Genomic DNA, 13,666 nt, shown 5'->3' with positions numbered 1-13,666 from the left:
CGAGCCTCCACGCAAGCCCTGCACTTACCTCGCATCCAAAATCGGCCGCATGGAGACTCCGGGGAGGGGAGGTGGGGGTGGGACCAGTCAGGGGTGGGATGTGAAGATTCTCTGAACCGGCCATAAAGTTAGCTATGAGTTTCCCCGAACTTGGGTGAACCCGTAGCAGCCCACCCCTGGGCCATACTTTATTTATTATTATTTATTTATTATCAAAATTTATATGCTGCCCAATCCCGAAGGACTCTGCAGGGGAAAAAAAGACATCCAGCACTTATACGACTGGTAACATAAAGAAACTGCTCACCTCTTCTCTGTGTGTCCCAGGAGAAGAAAACAAAGTCATATCCATCTATCATCTAAACCAGTGGTCTCCAACCTTGGCAATTTTAAGACTTGTGGACTTCAACTCCCAGAGTTCCTCAGCCAGCTTTGCTGGCTGAGGAACTCTGGGAGTTGAAGTCCACAGGTCTTAAAGTTGCCAAGGTTGGAGACCACTGATCTAAACCTTTTAGGGCCATCATGATCCCTCTTCGAACTGAGAATCAAAATGTGATGGTCTATCCATGTTGGCCCTTCCAAATGCCTTCGCTCTCTTTTGTGCTTCTATGTGCCAGCACACTGCAGTTGTCCTCACCTCCCCTTTCTTGAGCTGGCGAGCACTCCCACCAGCTGGACAGTGTAAAAATGCCCAAAAGCAGCTTCCCAACACCCTGATCTCTTTCCTATTGTTCCTTTACCATGGTTTTGCCACAAAATGAACAAAAGTGGGGACAAGGGAACTTCAAATCTCCTACGGGTGATCCTCGGACTCAGGACCACAATTGAGCCCACAATTTATGTTGCTGAACGAGTCAGTTGTTAGGTGAATTTTGCTCCAGGTTTGTGACCTTTCTTGCCACAGTTGTTAAGTTTTCAATTTCAATTTCAATTTAATAAAATTTGTATGCCGCCCACTCCCTTGGGACTCTGGGCGGCTTACAGGCAAGATAAAAAAGCATTTAAAAATTTAAGATAAAAGATACAATTATTAAAATTACACACCATTCATTTGTCTAAGTGGGGCTGGATATTGATCAACAGCCCCAGGCCTGCCGGAACAGCCAGGTCTTAGTGGCTTTACGGAAGGCCAGGAGAGTGGTAAGGGTCCGGATCTCCACGGGTAGATCGTTCCACAGGGCCGGCGCAGCTATAGAGAAGGCCCTCCCCCGGGGAGCCACCAGCTGGCATTGTCCGGTCAACGGCACCTGGAGGAGGCCCAATCTGTGCGATCTTATTGGTCATTGGGAGGTAAGTGGCAGGAGGCAGTCTCTCAGGTAGCCAGGTCCTAAACCATGTAGGGCTTTTAAAGTAACAACTAGCATCTTGAAGCACGTCCGGAGACCAATGGGGAGCCAGTGCAGCTCGCGGAGGATGGGTGTAACATGGGTGTATCTAGGTATACCCAATATCGCTCGCGCAGCTGCATTCTGGACCAACTGCAGTCTTCGAACACTCTTCAGGGGCAGTGAGTCACTGCAGTTGTTAAGTTAGTAATGTGGTTGCTACTAGAATCTTGCTTCCCCATTGACTTGTCAGAAGGTCACAAGAGGTGATCCCATGACCCCAGGACACGCCAAGTCAGTTGCCAAGCATCTGAATTTTGATCAAGTGACCATGTCCATACTGCAATGGTCATAAGAGTGAAAATCGGTGATCAGTCATTTTTTTTAGTGGCGCTAGAACTTTGAACAGTCACTAAATCAACTATTGTAAGTCAAGGACTACCTGTATGGGTGCAATGTCTGTATGTGGAAAGGCTTTTGATCAGGGGAAAACAGCTGTTGCCCCAGGACAACTCCTTAGAGGGATGTTTCTCAACCCTTGGCAATTTTAAGAATTTCCCAGCCAGCATGGGAATTAAAGTTCCCCACGTCTTAAAGTTGCGAAGGTTGAGAAACACCGGCCTAGAGAATACTACATGTCCTGGAATATGAATTGCATTAATCCACCAAGTGGTTGAGTTTGCAGGTGTATGAACCTGGTTTCCTCTTGGAGAAACTCCCTTTGCAATGGAACTTCGGGGTGTGATCAGCTGGATTAATGCCATCTACAGTAGCCGTGTGTGAGTGGAATTCAGTAGCTGCCCCACAAACCCATACAGCAATCAGTCTGAGCCAAACCACTCCTTTTATTCTTCTTTGACTGGAGCAGAGTCATGGTGAGGGAGTAAGTGGCAGCATTCTTATTTTGCACAGGTATATTATTTATTACAAGTATATGCCACTCTTCTAGGCTAGAGAAGCAAGCAATATCTATCTTACTGGCAACCACTCACTACCCTCCTCAGGATACGTACATGACTTCCATTGTGTCATATTTTTTTTCATTTGCTCCTGGGGAGGAAAGCAATGGTAAATCTAGATATCATACTAAAAAGTAGAGACATCACCCTGCCAACAAAAGTGTGTATAGTCAAGGCTATGGTTTTCCCAGTTGCAATGTATGCCTGTGAAAGTTGGACCATAAGGAAGGCTGAGCGCCAAAGAATTGAGGTCTTTGAACTATGGTGCTGGAGAAGACTCCTGTGAGTCCCTTGGACTGCAAGGCGATCAAACCAGTCAGTCCTAGAGGAGATCAATCCTGACTGCTCTTTAGAAGGCCAGATCCTGAAGATGAAACTCAAATACTTTGGCCACCTAATGAGAAGGAAGGACTCACTGGAGAAGAGCCTCATGCTGGGAAAGATTTTTTTTTTTCTGAATGTATTTAAATATATATTTTATTCATTTTCACATTCCATTTTACAATCACTTATATACAGGGTATTTGCTATAAGAAAAAAAAATAAAAAAAATAACAAAAAAAAAATAAAATAAAAAAGAAAACACAACTCATCATTCACAACCCCACCTGACACTTCCATCCTCCATACACCCCATCTACCCCCTCCAACTTTCCTTTCCTCCCTCTAACGCTCCCCTCCTACTTCTCTTTCCCCTCAAAACCTTCCTTCTCCCCTTACTCCAACACACCCTCCTTACATTCCCCTTACTCCTTCCTTACTCCTCCCTCCTCTTTCCCTCTACCTCCCTCCTTGGTGTATTCCTTTATTCAAGTATTGTTTATTATAATCTGATAAAAAGTAAAATAAACCAAGGAAAAAATATATAAAGAAAGAAAAGAGTAAAAAAAGGAAAAAAAAAAAGAACAGCCGTATATAAGTGCATTCTTGTTCTTATTGAGACTATTTTAACACCCACCCACCCACCCTAAATCCCCATCCCTACTCCTCCCGACTTCCCAGGGCCCACACCTGGCACTGCCTTCTATCTAAAGTATCTTATGTTCGTATGGATTAAAAATAAAAGTAATATATTAAGAGAAAAAAAAAACAAAAAAAGAAAGAACAAAGAAAAAACAAAAAAAAGAAACTCTTTGTGTTAAGCTCAGCCCCCCATCTTTATCTATGCTTAAATAGTATAAGTCATTCTATCTATATTTATTCTCGTCTCTTGCTTCTTTGTTATTTACCCCCGACCTCCTGTAGACTCTCCCATTCCTCTTCCTTAACCTTGTATTCAGATAACATTTATCCAAATTTGTATAGACATCAATATACAATCTAGCTCAAAAATAATCCCTTCTAGTAAAATTTAAGCAGCGTGGATCCATTCCACATATTCAGATATTACTTTACAGAAGAATAATCAACTTTCCCTTCTAATAGGATTTAAACAGCGTAAATAATCTTTCTTAACCTTAATTTCAAACAGTAATTCAAAATAATCTGACCAAACTTTCCCTTCTTAGTAAAATTTAAGCAGAGTGGATCAAGTATTACTTTAAAATGATCTCGACCAGCTTTCCTTTCTAATAGGATTTAAACAACGTAAATCATTCCGCATGCATTTTGCCCTCATCCCTTGCTTCTCTGATATTTACCACTATCAAATTTATGCAGACATTAGTTTAAAATTTAGCTCAAAATAATTTCACCAAGCTTTCCCTTCTAATAAAAATTAAATAGCATAGATCATTCCACATATTCAAATAATACTTTCAACAAGAATCAGTTTACCTTCTATTTTAAAATAATCTCTTCAAACTTTCCCTTCTAACAAGATTTAAACAGCGTAAATCATTCTGCATTCATTTACATATATACATGCAGTATCACCCCACCAATAAATTCCGCTTTTCTACCGGAGAGAGGTCGCAAACCCCCATTCAATCCACAACTTTGGCGAATATTTTAGAATGTCTAAATCCTCGAACTCCGCTTTTCTGCTTCTCCGAGGGAGGGGAGCTACCCCCTCCATCTTGCAGCCATGTGATCTGTTGCTTGCCTTCTCCTTCGGCTTGTCTCTCCTCTTTTCCAAGTGAATCAGGAAGTCCCGCCTTCAAAGTCTTGTAATAGAAATCTCGAGCCTCCGAAACAGAATTGAGACGAAGCTCCCATCTATATTGAATCTGTTGATTTCTAAGCTCTTTAGTTAAAAAAGCATAGTCTCTTCTTGCTCTCAACATCTGGAAAGGTATTCTTTGAAGACAATCAAGTCCTGGCCATCAACTCTCAAACTATTATTGTAAAATTTTGCATGATCGCGTTTCTGGATTCTTTTGTGGAGAAATATATAATTATGTCCCTCGGGAGCTGTCGCTGTTCCGCTACCAACGAATTCTGGCGATAGATTTTCCGAATCTGCCAATCAAAGTTAAGTCCCGGGCTTCCCACCGCATGGCTGAGGGCTTCAACAAAGGTCTGTTTCAGATTCTCTCGCTCCTTTTCGCGGGAATCCTCTGACTCTTATTGCAATGCCTTCTTATTAAAGTTTTCATAACAGCTGTTCTTGAGTGTCTCTAATTTTTTGTTGTAATATTTGAATATTAGTAGTCAAATTAAATTAGCCTCCTCCAAGCTTTCCAATTTATTCTCTATTTCAGCGGTATAATCTGACAGGGCAGACACAGCTGCAAACGTATTCGCCTTCATTTGGTCATTTTAGACTTTAAATCACCATATAGCTCCAATACAAATTCCTTAATTTCTTGTTTAAAATCATTAAACATTTGAAAAAAAAATTCCTGTGTTAAGAATTCTCCAGTAGAGGGCGTAGGAGACAAGGGCTGCGATTCCAGTGTAAATTCTTTAAGCTCATTCATAGATTCTTTAGGCACATTTGTAGAGAGACGCTTCGATTTTGACCTGGGTGCCATTATAAATAAACAAATAAACAGTGCTTTCGCTCCCCTCTGTTTCCAAAAAAACCAAAAAAAATTATTTTGTTAAGGAGCGGTTCTGCAGGAAGGTAAAACCGGCTACGTACATCCCCTATCAGTCACCAACGGAGAGAAATCGCCATTTGAAGTCCGTTTAAAACAAAGAAGCCTCTAAGACAAATGGTGCTGGTATTTAAGATAGTAATAAAAGCATAAATCTCACAGGAGTGGGACCCGCCCGTATTAATCCTAGCTTCAAACAACTTTGCTTTGTCCTGGGGGGGGGGGTCGCCTGTCTGGGGCTGCAAAAAAAAAAAGCAGCTGAGAAGAACTGGCTGGAGATAAAAGCTCCACTCACGCTGGATCTAATCTCTGTCCACAGCCAAAAAAAAGAGAAAGGCTGTGAATTACGAATAGACCCTAGCACACAGAGCTACTTCCCTGCCCCTTTATAGCCAAAAGGGGTGATATCTATGATCTTATTTAGATATACAGACCAGATCTCTGAGAGGAGCTCGGTTGAGCCCTCCTTGGCGACAGGCTCCCGCCCCCCCGGAAGTCATGCTGGGAAAGATTGAGGGCAAAATAAAAGGGGACGATAGAGGAGGTGGCTGGATGGTGTCACTGAAGCAGTCGGCGTGAGTTTAAATGGACTTCGAGGGATGGTAGAGGACATGAAGGCCTGAAGGAATGTTGTCCATGGGGTTGTGATGGGTCGGACATGACTTCGCAACCAACAACAAACCTCCCCCTTGGACCTATGGCTGTGCCCCTAAAGGCTCTCAGATTCAATCCTTGATGTCTCCAGTCAGACCTTTATGTCTGCAACTCTGAAGATTTATTGCCAAAACTATTGATTGTGATGAACTTTCAGCAGCTTGACAACTTTCAATATACTGGTCTTCTGGTTTTGCCAGCTGGGCATTTTGAATTATACTCAAAGCCGATCTAGATGGACCAATGATCTGGTCAGAGCTCATCTGTTCAGAAACAACGTCCTATGTACCTGGCTGAGATGTTACTGGGTTACATTTGCTTCTGGAGATTTTAATCTGTTATTCTCCTACTAGACAGCACTGTGAAATTGTACCCGTCATTGCTGTTCAATGACAATTTATGCCCTTTAGATTCTAGAAATGTACATGTCTCAGCTGATGGCAGCATTTCACTGACCTTGTCTGGGTTTGGAAGCTACATAGGATCAGTCAGGCCTGGCTGATAGGATTCCTCCAGGGAATAGTAAAGCTTTAAACTAAGACATTTTGGCAGAATACACAGACCAGCTACCTTGGGAACACTGCCAAGACAATGGCATGAATGTGACCAGAACGTCACTAGAATTGAATTAAACTACACCTTTAGAAAAGAAAGGTACTGGAGATATACATTTGAAGCCCCCACCTCTCCAACCGAATGACCTTTGGATAACTTATATTGTCATCCCTATTACTCCACCACCACTGTTTTGACATTATGGAAATGGTAGCCCATCCCTTCTGCAAGGCACCAGCTTGAGAACATCCAGCATCCAGAGGGTTAATAGAGATTCACTTTCTACTGCAGCAATTGCTGACTCAACTTTATACAGTGCAGGTGGACACACCCTAGTGAGGTATCCACCCAGAGGCGGCATTCAATGTGCCGCTAGTGAAAAGAACAAAACTAGGCAAGTCTAAGAGAGGGATGAGCTGGTTCCACCTTATTCCTTTCAATTAGCTTCCAGCATTTTCCCAGTTTCCCAGTTTCCCAGTTCCTATCCTGAACTGATGTGTTTTCATGAAACTATGGGCCCTCCTATAGCTAACTATCATTGCAAGAAATGCACATTCTCAATACACAAACAGCAATTCCCCCTCCTTGGAATCCATGCTGCTCCAGGTGTGTTCCCTGAATATGAATCCCAGTACTGAAACCTGAAGTTGAACTGGGCTAGACAAAGTGATGAGTCTTGTTTCCATCAACAACAATCGGGCAAGTACAGTAGTTGACATGAGATTTAGTACAGACAGTTCCCCATTCTTCAGAAACTGGCAACAACATTCACATGGATTCACATGGGTGTAGAGCAGGGGTGTGAAACTTGATTTCTTTGAGGGCCAGCCGGGGGGAGGGGGGGAGATGGGAGGGATGCCTCCTGCAGCACCCTGCCACCAAAAATGGTGTGTGGGCTGCACGCAGCCACCCCAGAACCCATTTTGCCTGGCAGAGTACTGCAGGAGGCCGTTCAGGCTGAAAACATGGTATCCCCCCCTCTGCCCGGTGCCCCATTTTGGCTGCCAGAGGTACCATGGGATGGTCCTTTGCTATTTCCAGGCCGGCCCCACAGGCCAGATTTAAGCACCCCACAGGCCGAGTCCAGCCCACAGGACTTGAATTTGACACTCCTGATATATAGGGTCTGCTTGCATCATGTCGGGGAATAAACAAAGCTAGGGAAGAATGATGTCAGTGTATATAGAAAGAAGAATGACTTTGGTCATTGTTTTGCTCTTCTGGTGTTTCAGAAGGGGATTATACTGGATTTTCCCTCCCAAGTGAGACAGTAAGGAGACTACAGCCTAAACCTGACAGTCTTAGAAGGGCTTCCGTCAAAATTAGCCTAGTTTCCAATTTGCTGTTTTTAACTAGTCAGTATAGTTTTCTTGTGGCTCGCCAGCTGCCAGCCGAACTGGAGGCAGACTCTGATGATAAGGAGATTGGGGAGGAATTTGGGCCAGTCCTGGAGTCTGGGGAAGGTTTTGATGGATGCTCTGCATCAGAAGCAGAGATAGAGACAGGGCCATTTGACATTTTCCAGCTGCCTTCAGGAATTGGAGATAAGTAGGGAAGTAGAACAGCTGGGGCCTGTTCCAGATGCGCATATGTCCAGAGCTGTCAGGAGAGGAGAAAAAGTGAGGAACAGGGGCTGATATGGGAAGAAAGGCACACCTGGATGCTGAATGGCTCCTCCTGGCTGGAGAATAAATAGAAGCAAAAGAGGAGTGATGGTTGGAGGAGACAACATATTTCTTTTGGAAGATTTGCTTATTGTGATTTGTGCCTCAGGGACTTGGCAGGAATTAATTTACAGCTTTGCGACTGGAAGCTCTCAGCCTGACAATTATCCAAGGACTGATAAGGTCTGTTATTACAATTAACCCTTAGAAATATTATTGGCTGGACTTTTCTGTGGGCGAATGCCATGAATTCACAGTAGCTGAATAAAGGGGTTTTGGGGGACAAGGAATCTGTTTCTTGGTTATGCTAAGGCTGGGTCAGAACAGGTTTGCTTCCTGTTCGAATGTTTCTATGAACCATCTATGAAGAGTTTCTTCAGACCTATTTCAGTAAAGATGAACTTCTAAATACACTCATAAATAAATTCTTGGGCTTAAATGCCATGGTACAGTGGATGCCCACACACTGAATGAATATTTACATCCATGCCCAAGTCCTAGGAACCACAGATGAAATTTGCAAATGTCCATTTCTAGGGCAAACATGCACTGTTAATTTATTACAGGTAGTCCTTGACTTATGACCACAACTGAGTCCAAAATTTCCATTGGTAAGCAAGGAAGTTAAGTGAGTGTTGCTCCATTTTATGACCTTTCTTGCCACAATAGTTAAATGAATCACTGCGGAGTTGGAAAACAAGTTAGTGGGGTGGGGAGGGAATAGGGATTTTGCAGTATCCTCCTCCTGCCATGCCCACAATGCCATGCCCACAAAGCCACACCACACCCACAAAGCCATGCCCACAGGACCAGTAATAAAAAAAATTGAATCCCATCACTGCAGAAGATCCTGGAAAAAAATAGTCAGTTTGACGACTCGGAGAATACACCACAGCTGCATGGTAACTTGTTCAAAACCAGCATTCCCAATGTGGTGCCCTCACAATGTATGAGACTATGATAACCATGTTATCTTAATAGGAGTTGTGGTGCACCTTGGCCTACCCAGTGGCAAGAAATTGTCCTTTAGCTCTTTTCAACTGACAAGCATATTTCTTTATAATTAACCTTTGATTCATGTGCATTCTCTCCCGCTCCGATCCATTTTCACAAAAATATCTCTTTGGAGGGGAGAAGCATTTTCTGTTATCTCCTATAGGTGTTTAGATACTACAGAATATACTCAATTGCATCCCTGCGGGAGGGACGTTTGAAGAATCATTTCTAGGACCGGTCACAGAAGTATCCTCTCACTAGCAGAATTCAAAGGCTGGAGGTGATTGGAATGGCCAGCACCTTCCTCAGAGAAAGTACTGCAATGCATGTGATAGCAGTGTCCTTCTGACAGAAACTCTTGCAGCCAAGTGCTTGATTGTATCTCTACGCCTGAGTCAATGGGATAGCTTTTCAGTCATGCATGTTGTTTTTGCTGTGCTGTGCCTCCCTTAGTCAACTCCCTGGTAATACTTTCCTTCCTTTCAACCAAAGCCCAACCCTTCCCTTCCTTTGTCACAACTCCTTTATTGCTTGCTCGCTTTGATGAGTGACGTACTTTATGGATTGTCCCTGAGGGAAAGGCAGGAATTTTTCCAAGAAGAGTTGCAATGGCCCTCTGTCAGCAGAAGACATGCTAATGGGCTGAAAGTTAGGGAAAAGGGATTAAAAAGGATCCAGGCCAAGGAGAATTTCCAGGTCATGTATATTTTGAGGACAGACTTTCCCTAAAGTCAGGTCATCTTCAAACAGCTCCACCTTTGAGTTTACATTTTCATTTCAGAATAAGAATTGGAAGGGACCTCAAAGGTAATCTAGTCCAACCCCCTGCCTGGGCAGTAGATTCTATCTGGTTTCTGACAAACAGCTGTCCAGCCTCTTCTTTAGTGGCAATGATATTCTCCAAGGTAGAAATTGTGGCAAGGTGGCAATTTGTAAGGGAGAAAAAGAATGCCACTAAGCTGGAGAAGCCAAGAAGAGCAGAAAAGGAGACCTTGGATTTTTTACATTTTTTTTTAGGAATTTCTCTTTGTCCATGCACAGATTAGGTTGCTTCTCAGATTTATCCCTATAGAGAGGTGAAACGCCTTAATAGAACAGATAAAAATGTAGTAAAACAAGCAGACTGCAGTGGTGTTACTTGAAACAGGAACTTCCATTTATTTATTTTAATAGCGGTGGATAAGGGGAAGTCCTCTATCTTGACATAACCCTCCCTTCACTCTTGTCAGCAAGCACACTTCCTTGTAATTATTTTTATGGAGGTTTTTGTTCCTTCAATCTGCTTGGGGTGGGTGGCGGGGTGGATGGCTGTAAAATGGCTCTATCAGTTCTTAAGCACCTCTTGGTTAAATGTGGATCAATGATTAAAACTGGCAGGGGGAAAAATGGACTACAGAATAACAGAGTTGGAAGGAACCTTGGAGGCCTAGCTCTTCCTAACAGGAGAGGAAGGGAGAGTACCATTCTCAACAAAGACACTCTTACAGACTCGTATTACACTGCAGCCAAGTAATAATTAATAATTAGCTCATATCTGAGTGACTTGTTGATAGTTTAATTAGCTCTTCTTTCAAGATCAATTAAGTGTGGGGCTGGCTGCAGAAAGAGGTTAATAATGCTCTCTTTTTTTCCCCTCGGCTGATGGAATCCTTCAACATGATTCCCAGCAATGCTGTCCTTCATGTTTTCCTTTTGAATACATCAAGTGTTTCTGTCTCCTTTAGGACTGTGGTACTGTGCAATTGAGCGCTGTTAACTCTGTACTCTATCATCAGAGTGTACTAACAACCGCAAGCTCAGGTCAACAGCTGAGGGAAAAACTCTCCTCAGAGCAACTTTCAAGGATAGTTTGCATGAGATCAGCAGAAGCTTTTGACTCCTGGCAATTTAACAATAGCCACTTCTTCTTAGTAAACAGTAGAATCTCCCCCCCCCAAATCTGTAGCTATATATAATCCCAACACATGACTCATAGAACTTACAGTACATAATTAGCTTCACATTCTGACTCTACCTTCATCTACATTTTATATTGGTCAAGAATCACAGGACTGTAACTGGAAAAAAAAAACTACACACAATCTGAAAACTGAAGGCTGTTATCAAGTTGGGAATGTTGGTATTCATCTAAGACCTGGGAAAACCAGGTTTACATCATCATGGAAGCTCACTTTGGGGCAGGCAGTACTTACTCACCTCAACCCCCTCCACAAGGTGATCATTGCAGAGAAAAACAACTGCAGGAAGGAATATTCTGTATGTTGTCTTGAGCTCCTAAAGAGAAAGCAGAATATCAATCAACTATATAAACAAACCTCTAGTTGGTTTTTGGTGAGCCACCAGATAATGAGGAGATATCTGACTATGTATATGAAAGAAATGCTTGATTATAATCTGCTGCCCACAGACAGTTGATCCTAATCGTTAGTATCTAGAAATTAACTCCTATCCAGGAAAAGGGATTCGAATTTACTGTCCACTTGAAGATGTGTGAACTTCACACATGCTGGGCCAAGGAATTCTGGGAATTGAAGTCCACATAATTTAAAATGGCTGAAGTTGAGAAACAGTGACCTAAAGAACCATTGCTTTTTTTTTAATGGCAGATAGCTGCATTGTGGTTGTCCTATGAGTGAATGTGAACAATGTAATGTGATACAGGGTACACTTGGTGAGATACTACACATGGAGATTCTAGATCAGATGTGTCAAACCTGCATCGTCATGGCAGCATCACGTGATCTATCAGGACTTCCCCCCCCCCCTTTGCTAAACCAGATGGGGGCGGAGCCAGCACATGACGCATCCAGCCCGCGGGGTGCAAGTTTGACACCCCTGTTCTAGAGAGTACTATGTGTTAATTATATTAATGACTGGATTGCCTAGAAAACCCACATTTCCAGTCATTGAAATTCTAATATTTCTTGTGCTTCATCTTTAAATGGTGCAGAATTCTAAGTTATTTCAGCTCCCAGATGCATAGAGTATGTGTAAAATACTTAAAATTTGAGCCATTCTGATTTCGTCTTACTTCAAGCTTGAATTAAGTTGTTTTGAACTTTCGGGCGGGGTCACATGTTTGAAACAAAGATGTTTTGAACTTCAACATGATTCCAAAATGTTTGGAGTGTCCTTTCTCACCCGCAAAACCTGTTTTCTGCTCAAAGAAAGCTGAAAACAGCGATTTGAATTTGAGGTGCTTCATAATCAGATTTTTTTTACGAACACCTCCTACCAACTATTTCAGGAGATCATTTTCCAGCAGCAGGTACAACAAGCAAGATAGACAACAGAGGGAAAATTAAATTTACCATCTGTTACTCTGTGACTGAGTGTAGGGTTATAGTCATTGTGTGAGCCTCTGGCTTGCTTGCCAAAATAGCCTGTTGCAATTAGTTCAATATGTTCAACTTTTGTCACTGTTTATGACGCTTCTGAAAACCCCCAGGTTATATTTTGCATTCATGTTTCAGAGAGACAGTGTTCCTTTGCAGGGATTTGGATTGCTATTTTTCTAGTTCCCTTTGATCCTCTTGTCAGTTGACAATTTGCTCCCTGAAGCCAAGCATTATCCCGAATCAATATGCTTTTTCATCGCATTGTCCTCTCAGGCTCAGAGATAAACAATCCCGGGCCTTTCAGCCATCCCTTGTATCTGCACATTTCCACAATGTCTCAGGTGCTGTGAATTCCTCTCATCCTGCTGAGGCCGTGGTACTCTTTCATGCTCGTTCACCACTCTTTTGTTTCTCGACACAGGCTCCTGACGCACCGTGTCCCGCTGAGGCGGCAGAAAGGGCAAAATGCACACACAGAGGCGCAGAAAGGAAAAGGGGATTGCAGAAAAATGGTGCACCATTAGCTGCTGTCATTCAAGCTGTGACTGACACTAACCTGGAGGGAATATTATACCCCCATCTGCTGGCTGCTTGCTTGGCAAACTGTGTTCAAGTTACTTTCTGCCAGTCATGTGGGATGAGCCTTACCCAAATTCGGGGGCTAAAATAATCTGAGAAGAAAATCATCCAAGCCGCTGAATGGCAAGAAGAGTGGTGAGGTTATATTTAATGAACTAATCAGCATTCTTGCACATCCATAGGTCTTTTAAAGTCTTCTTAAAGCAGATCTTCTGGACACGGCGATCCTTGTCTGCTTCCAGGGATCCACGTATTTATTATTTTTATTATTTGTATTGATGTTGTGCTTTTATCATTTCAGTCCTTTGAACGTCAGAGCTTACAACACGGAATCATCCCTGCCTCTTGCATGGAAGATTTGACTACCTCTGTTCACAGCAAAGCTTCCCTATTTCCATTAACAGCAAAGGTGTTTCCATATGCTCTGTTGGGCTGGAGATTGCAACTAAATCTAAAGGTTCACAAGGGCTCCCTGGGCTGGGAAAAGAACCACTGAAACACACTTTGTGCCTGAGCACACTAGAGTTTTTTTAATTGTTAAATAAGTCTTCCTCAGCCCAAAATGTGGGTGGATTTCAGTTTCCTAAGCCCAGACATTTGGAGAACATTCCAATT

The 13,666-nt window shown here is 42.8% G+C and overlaps 1 long non-coding RNA gene across 1 annotated transcript in view; it reads right to left on the bottom strand.

The window, feature by feature from the left end:
- LOC116503807 overlaps positions 1–13,666 on the bottom strand; it is a 70,998-nt gene that overhangs the window by 46,572 nt on the left and 10,760 nt on the right. The window contains exon 2 of the long non-coding RNA XR_004254747.1: positions 11,331–11,408. This is a non-coding gene — a long non-coding RNA (uncharacterized LOC116503807). The remainder of the gene's footprint in view (positions 1–11,330; positions 11,409–13,666) is intronic.

This window comes from Thamnophis elegans, chromosome 2 (assembly GCF_009769535.1).
Source record: "Thamnophis elegans isolate rThaEle1 chromosome 2, rThaEle1.pri, whole genome shotgun sequence".
NCBI classification, from domain to species: domain Eukaryota; kingdom Metazoa; phylum Chordata; class Lepidosauria; order Squamata; family Colubridae; genus Thamnophis; species Thamnophis elegans.
Note: the sequence above shows the minus strand (reverse complement) of the source record. Positions and strands in the feature narration are given on the sequence as shown.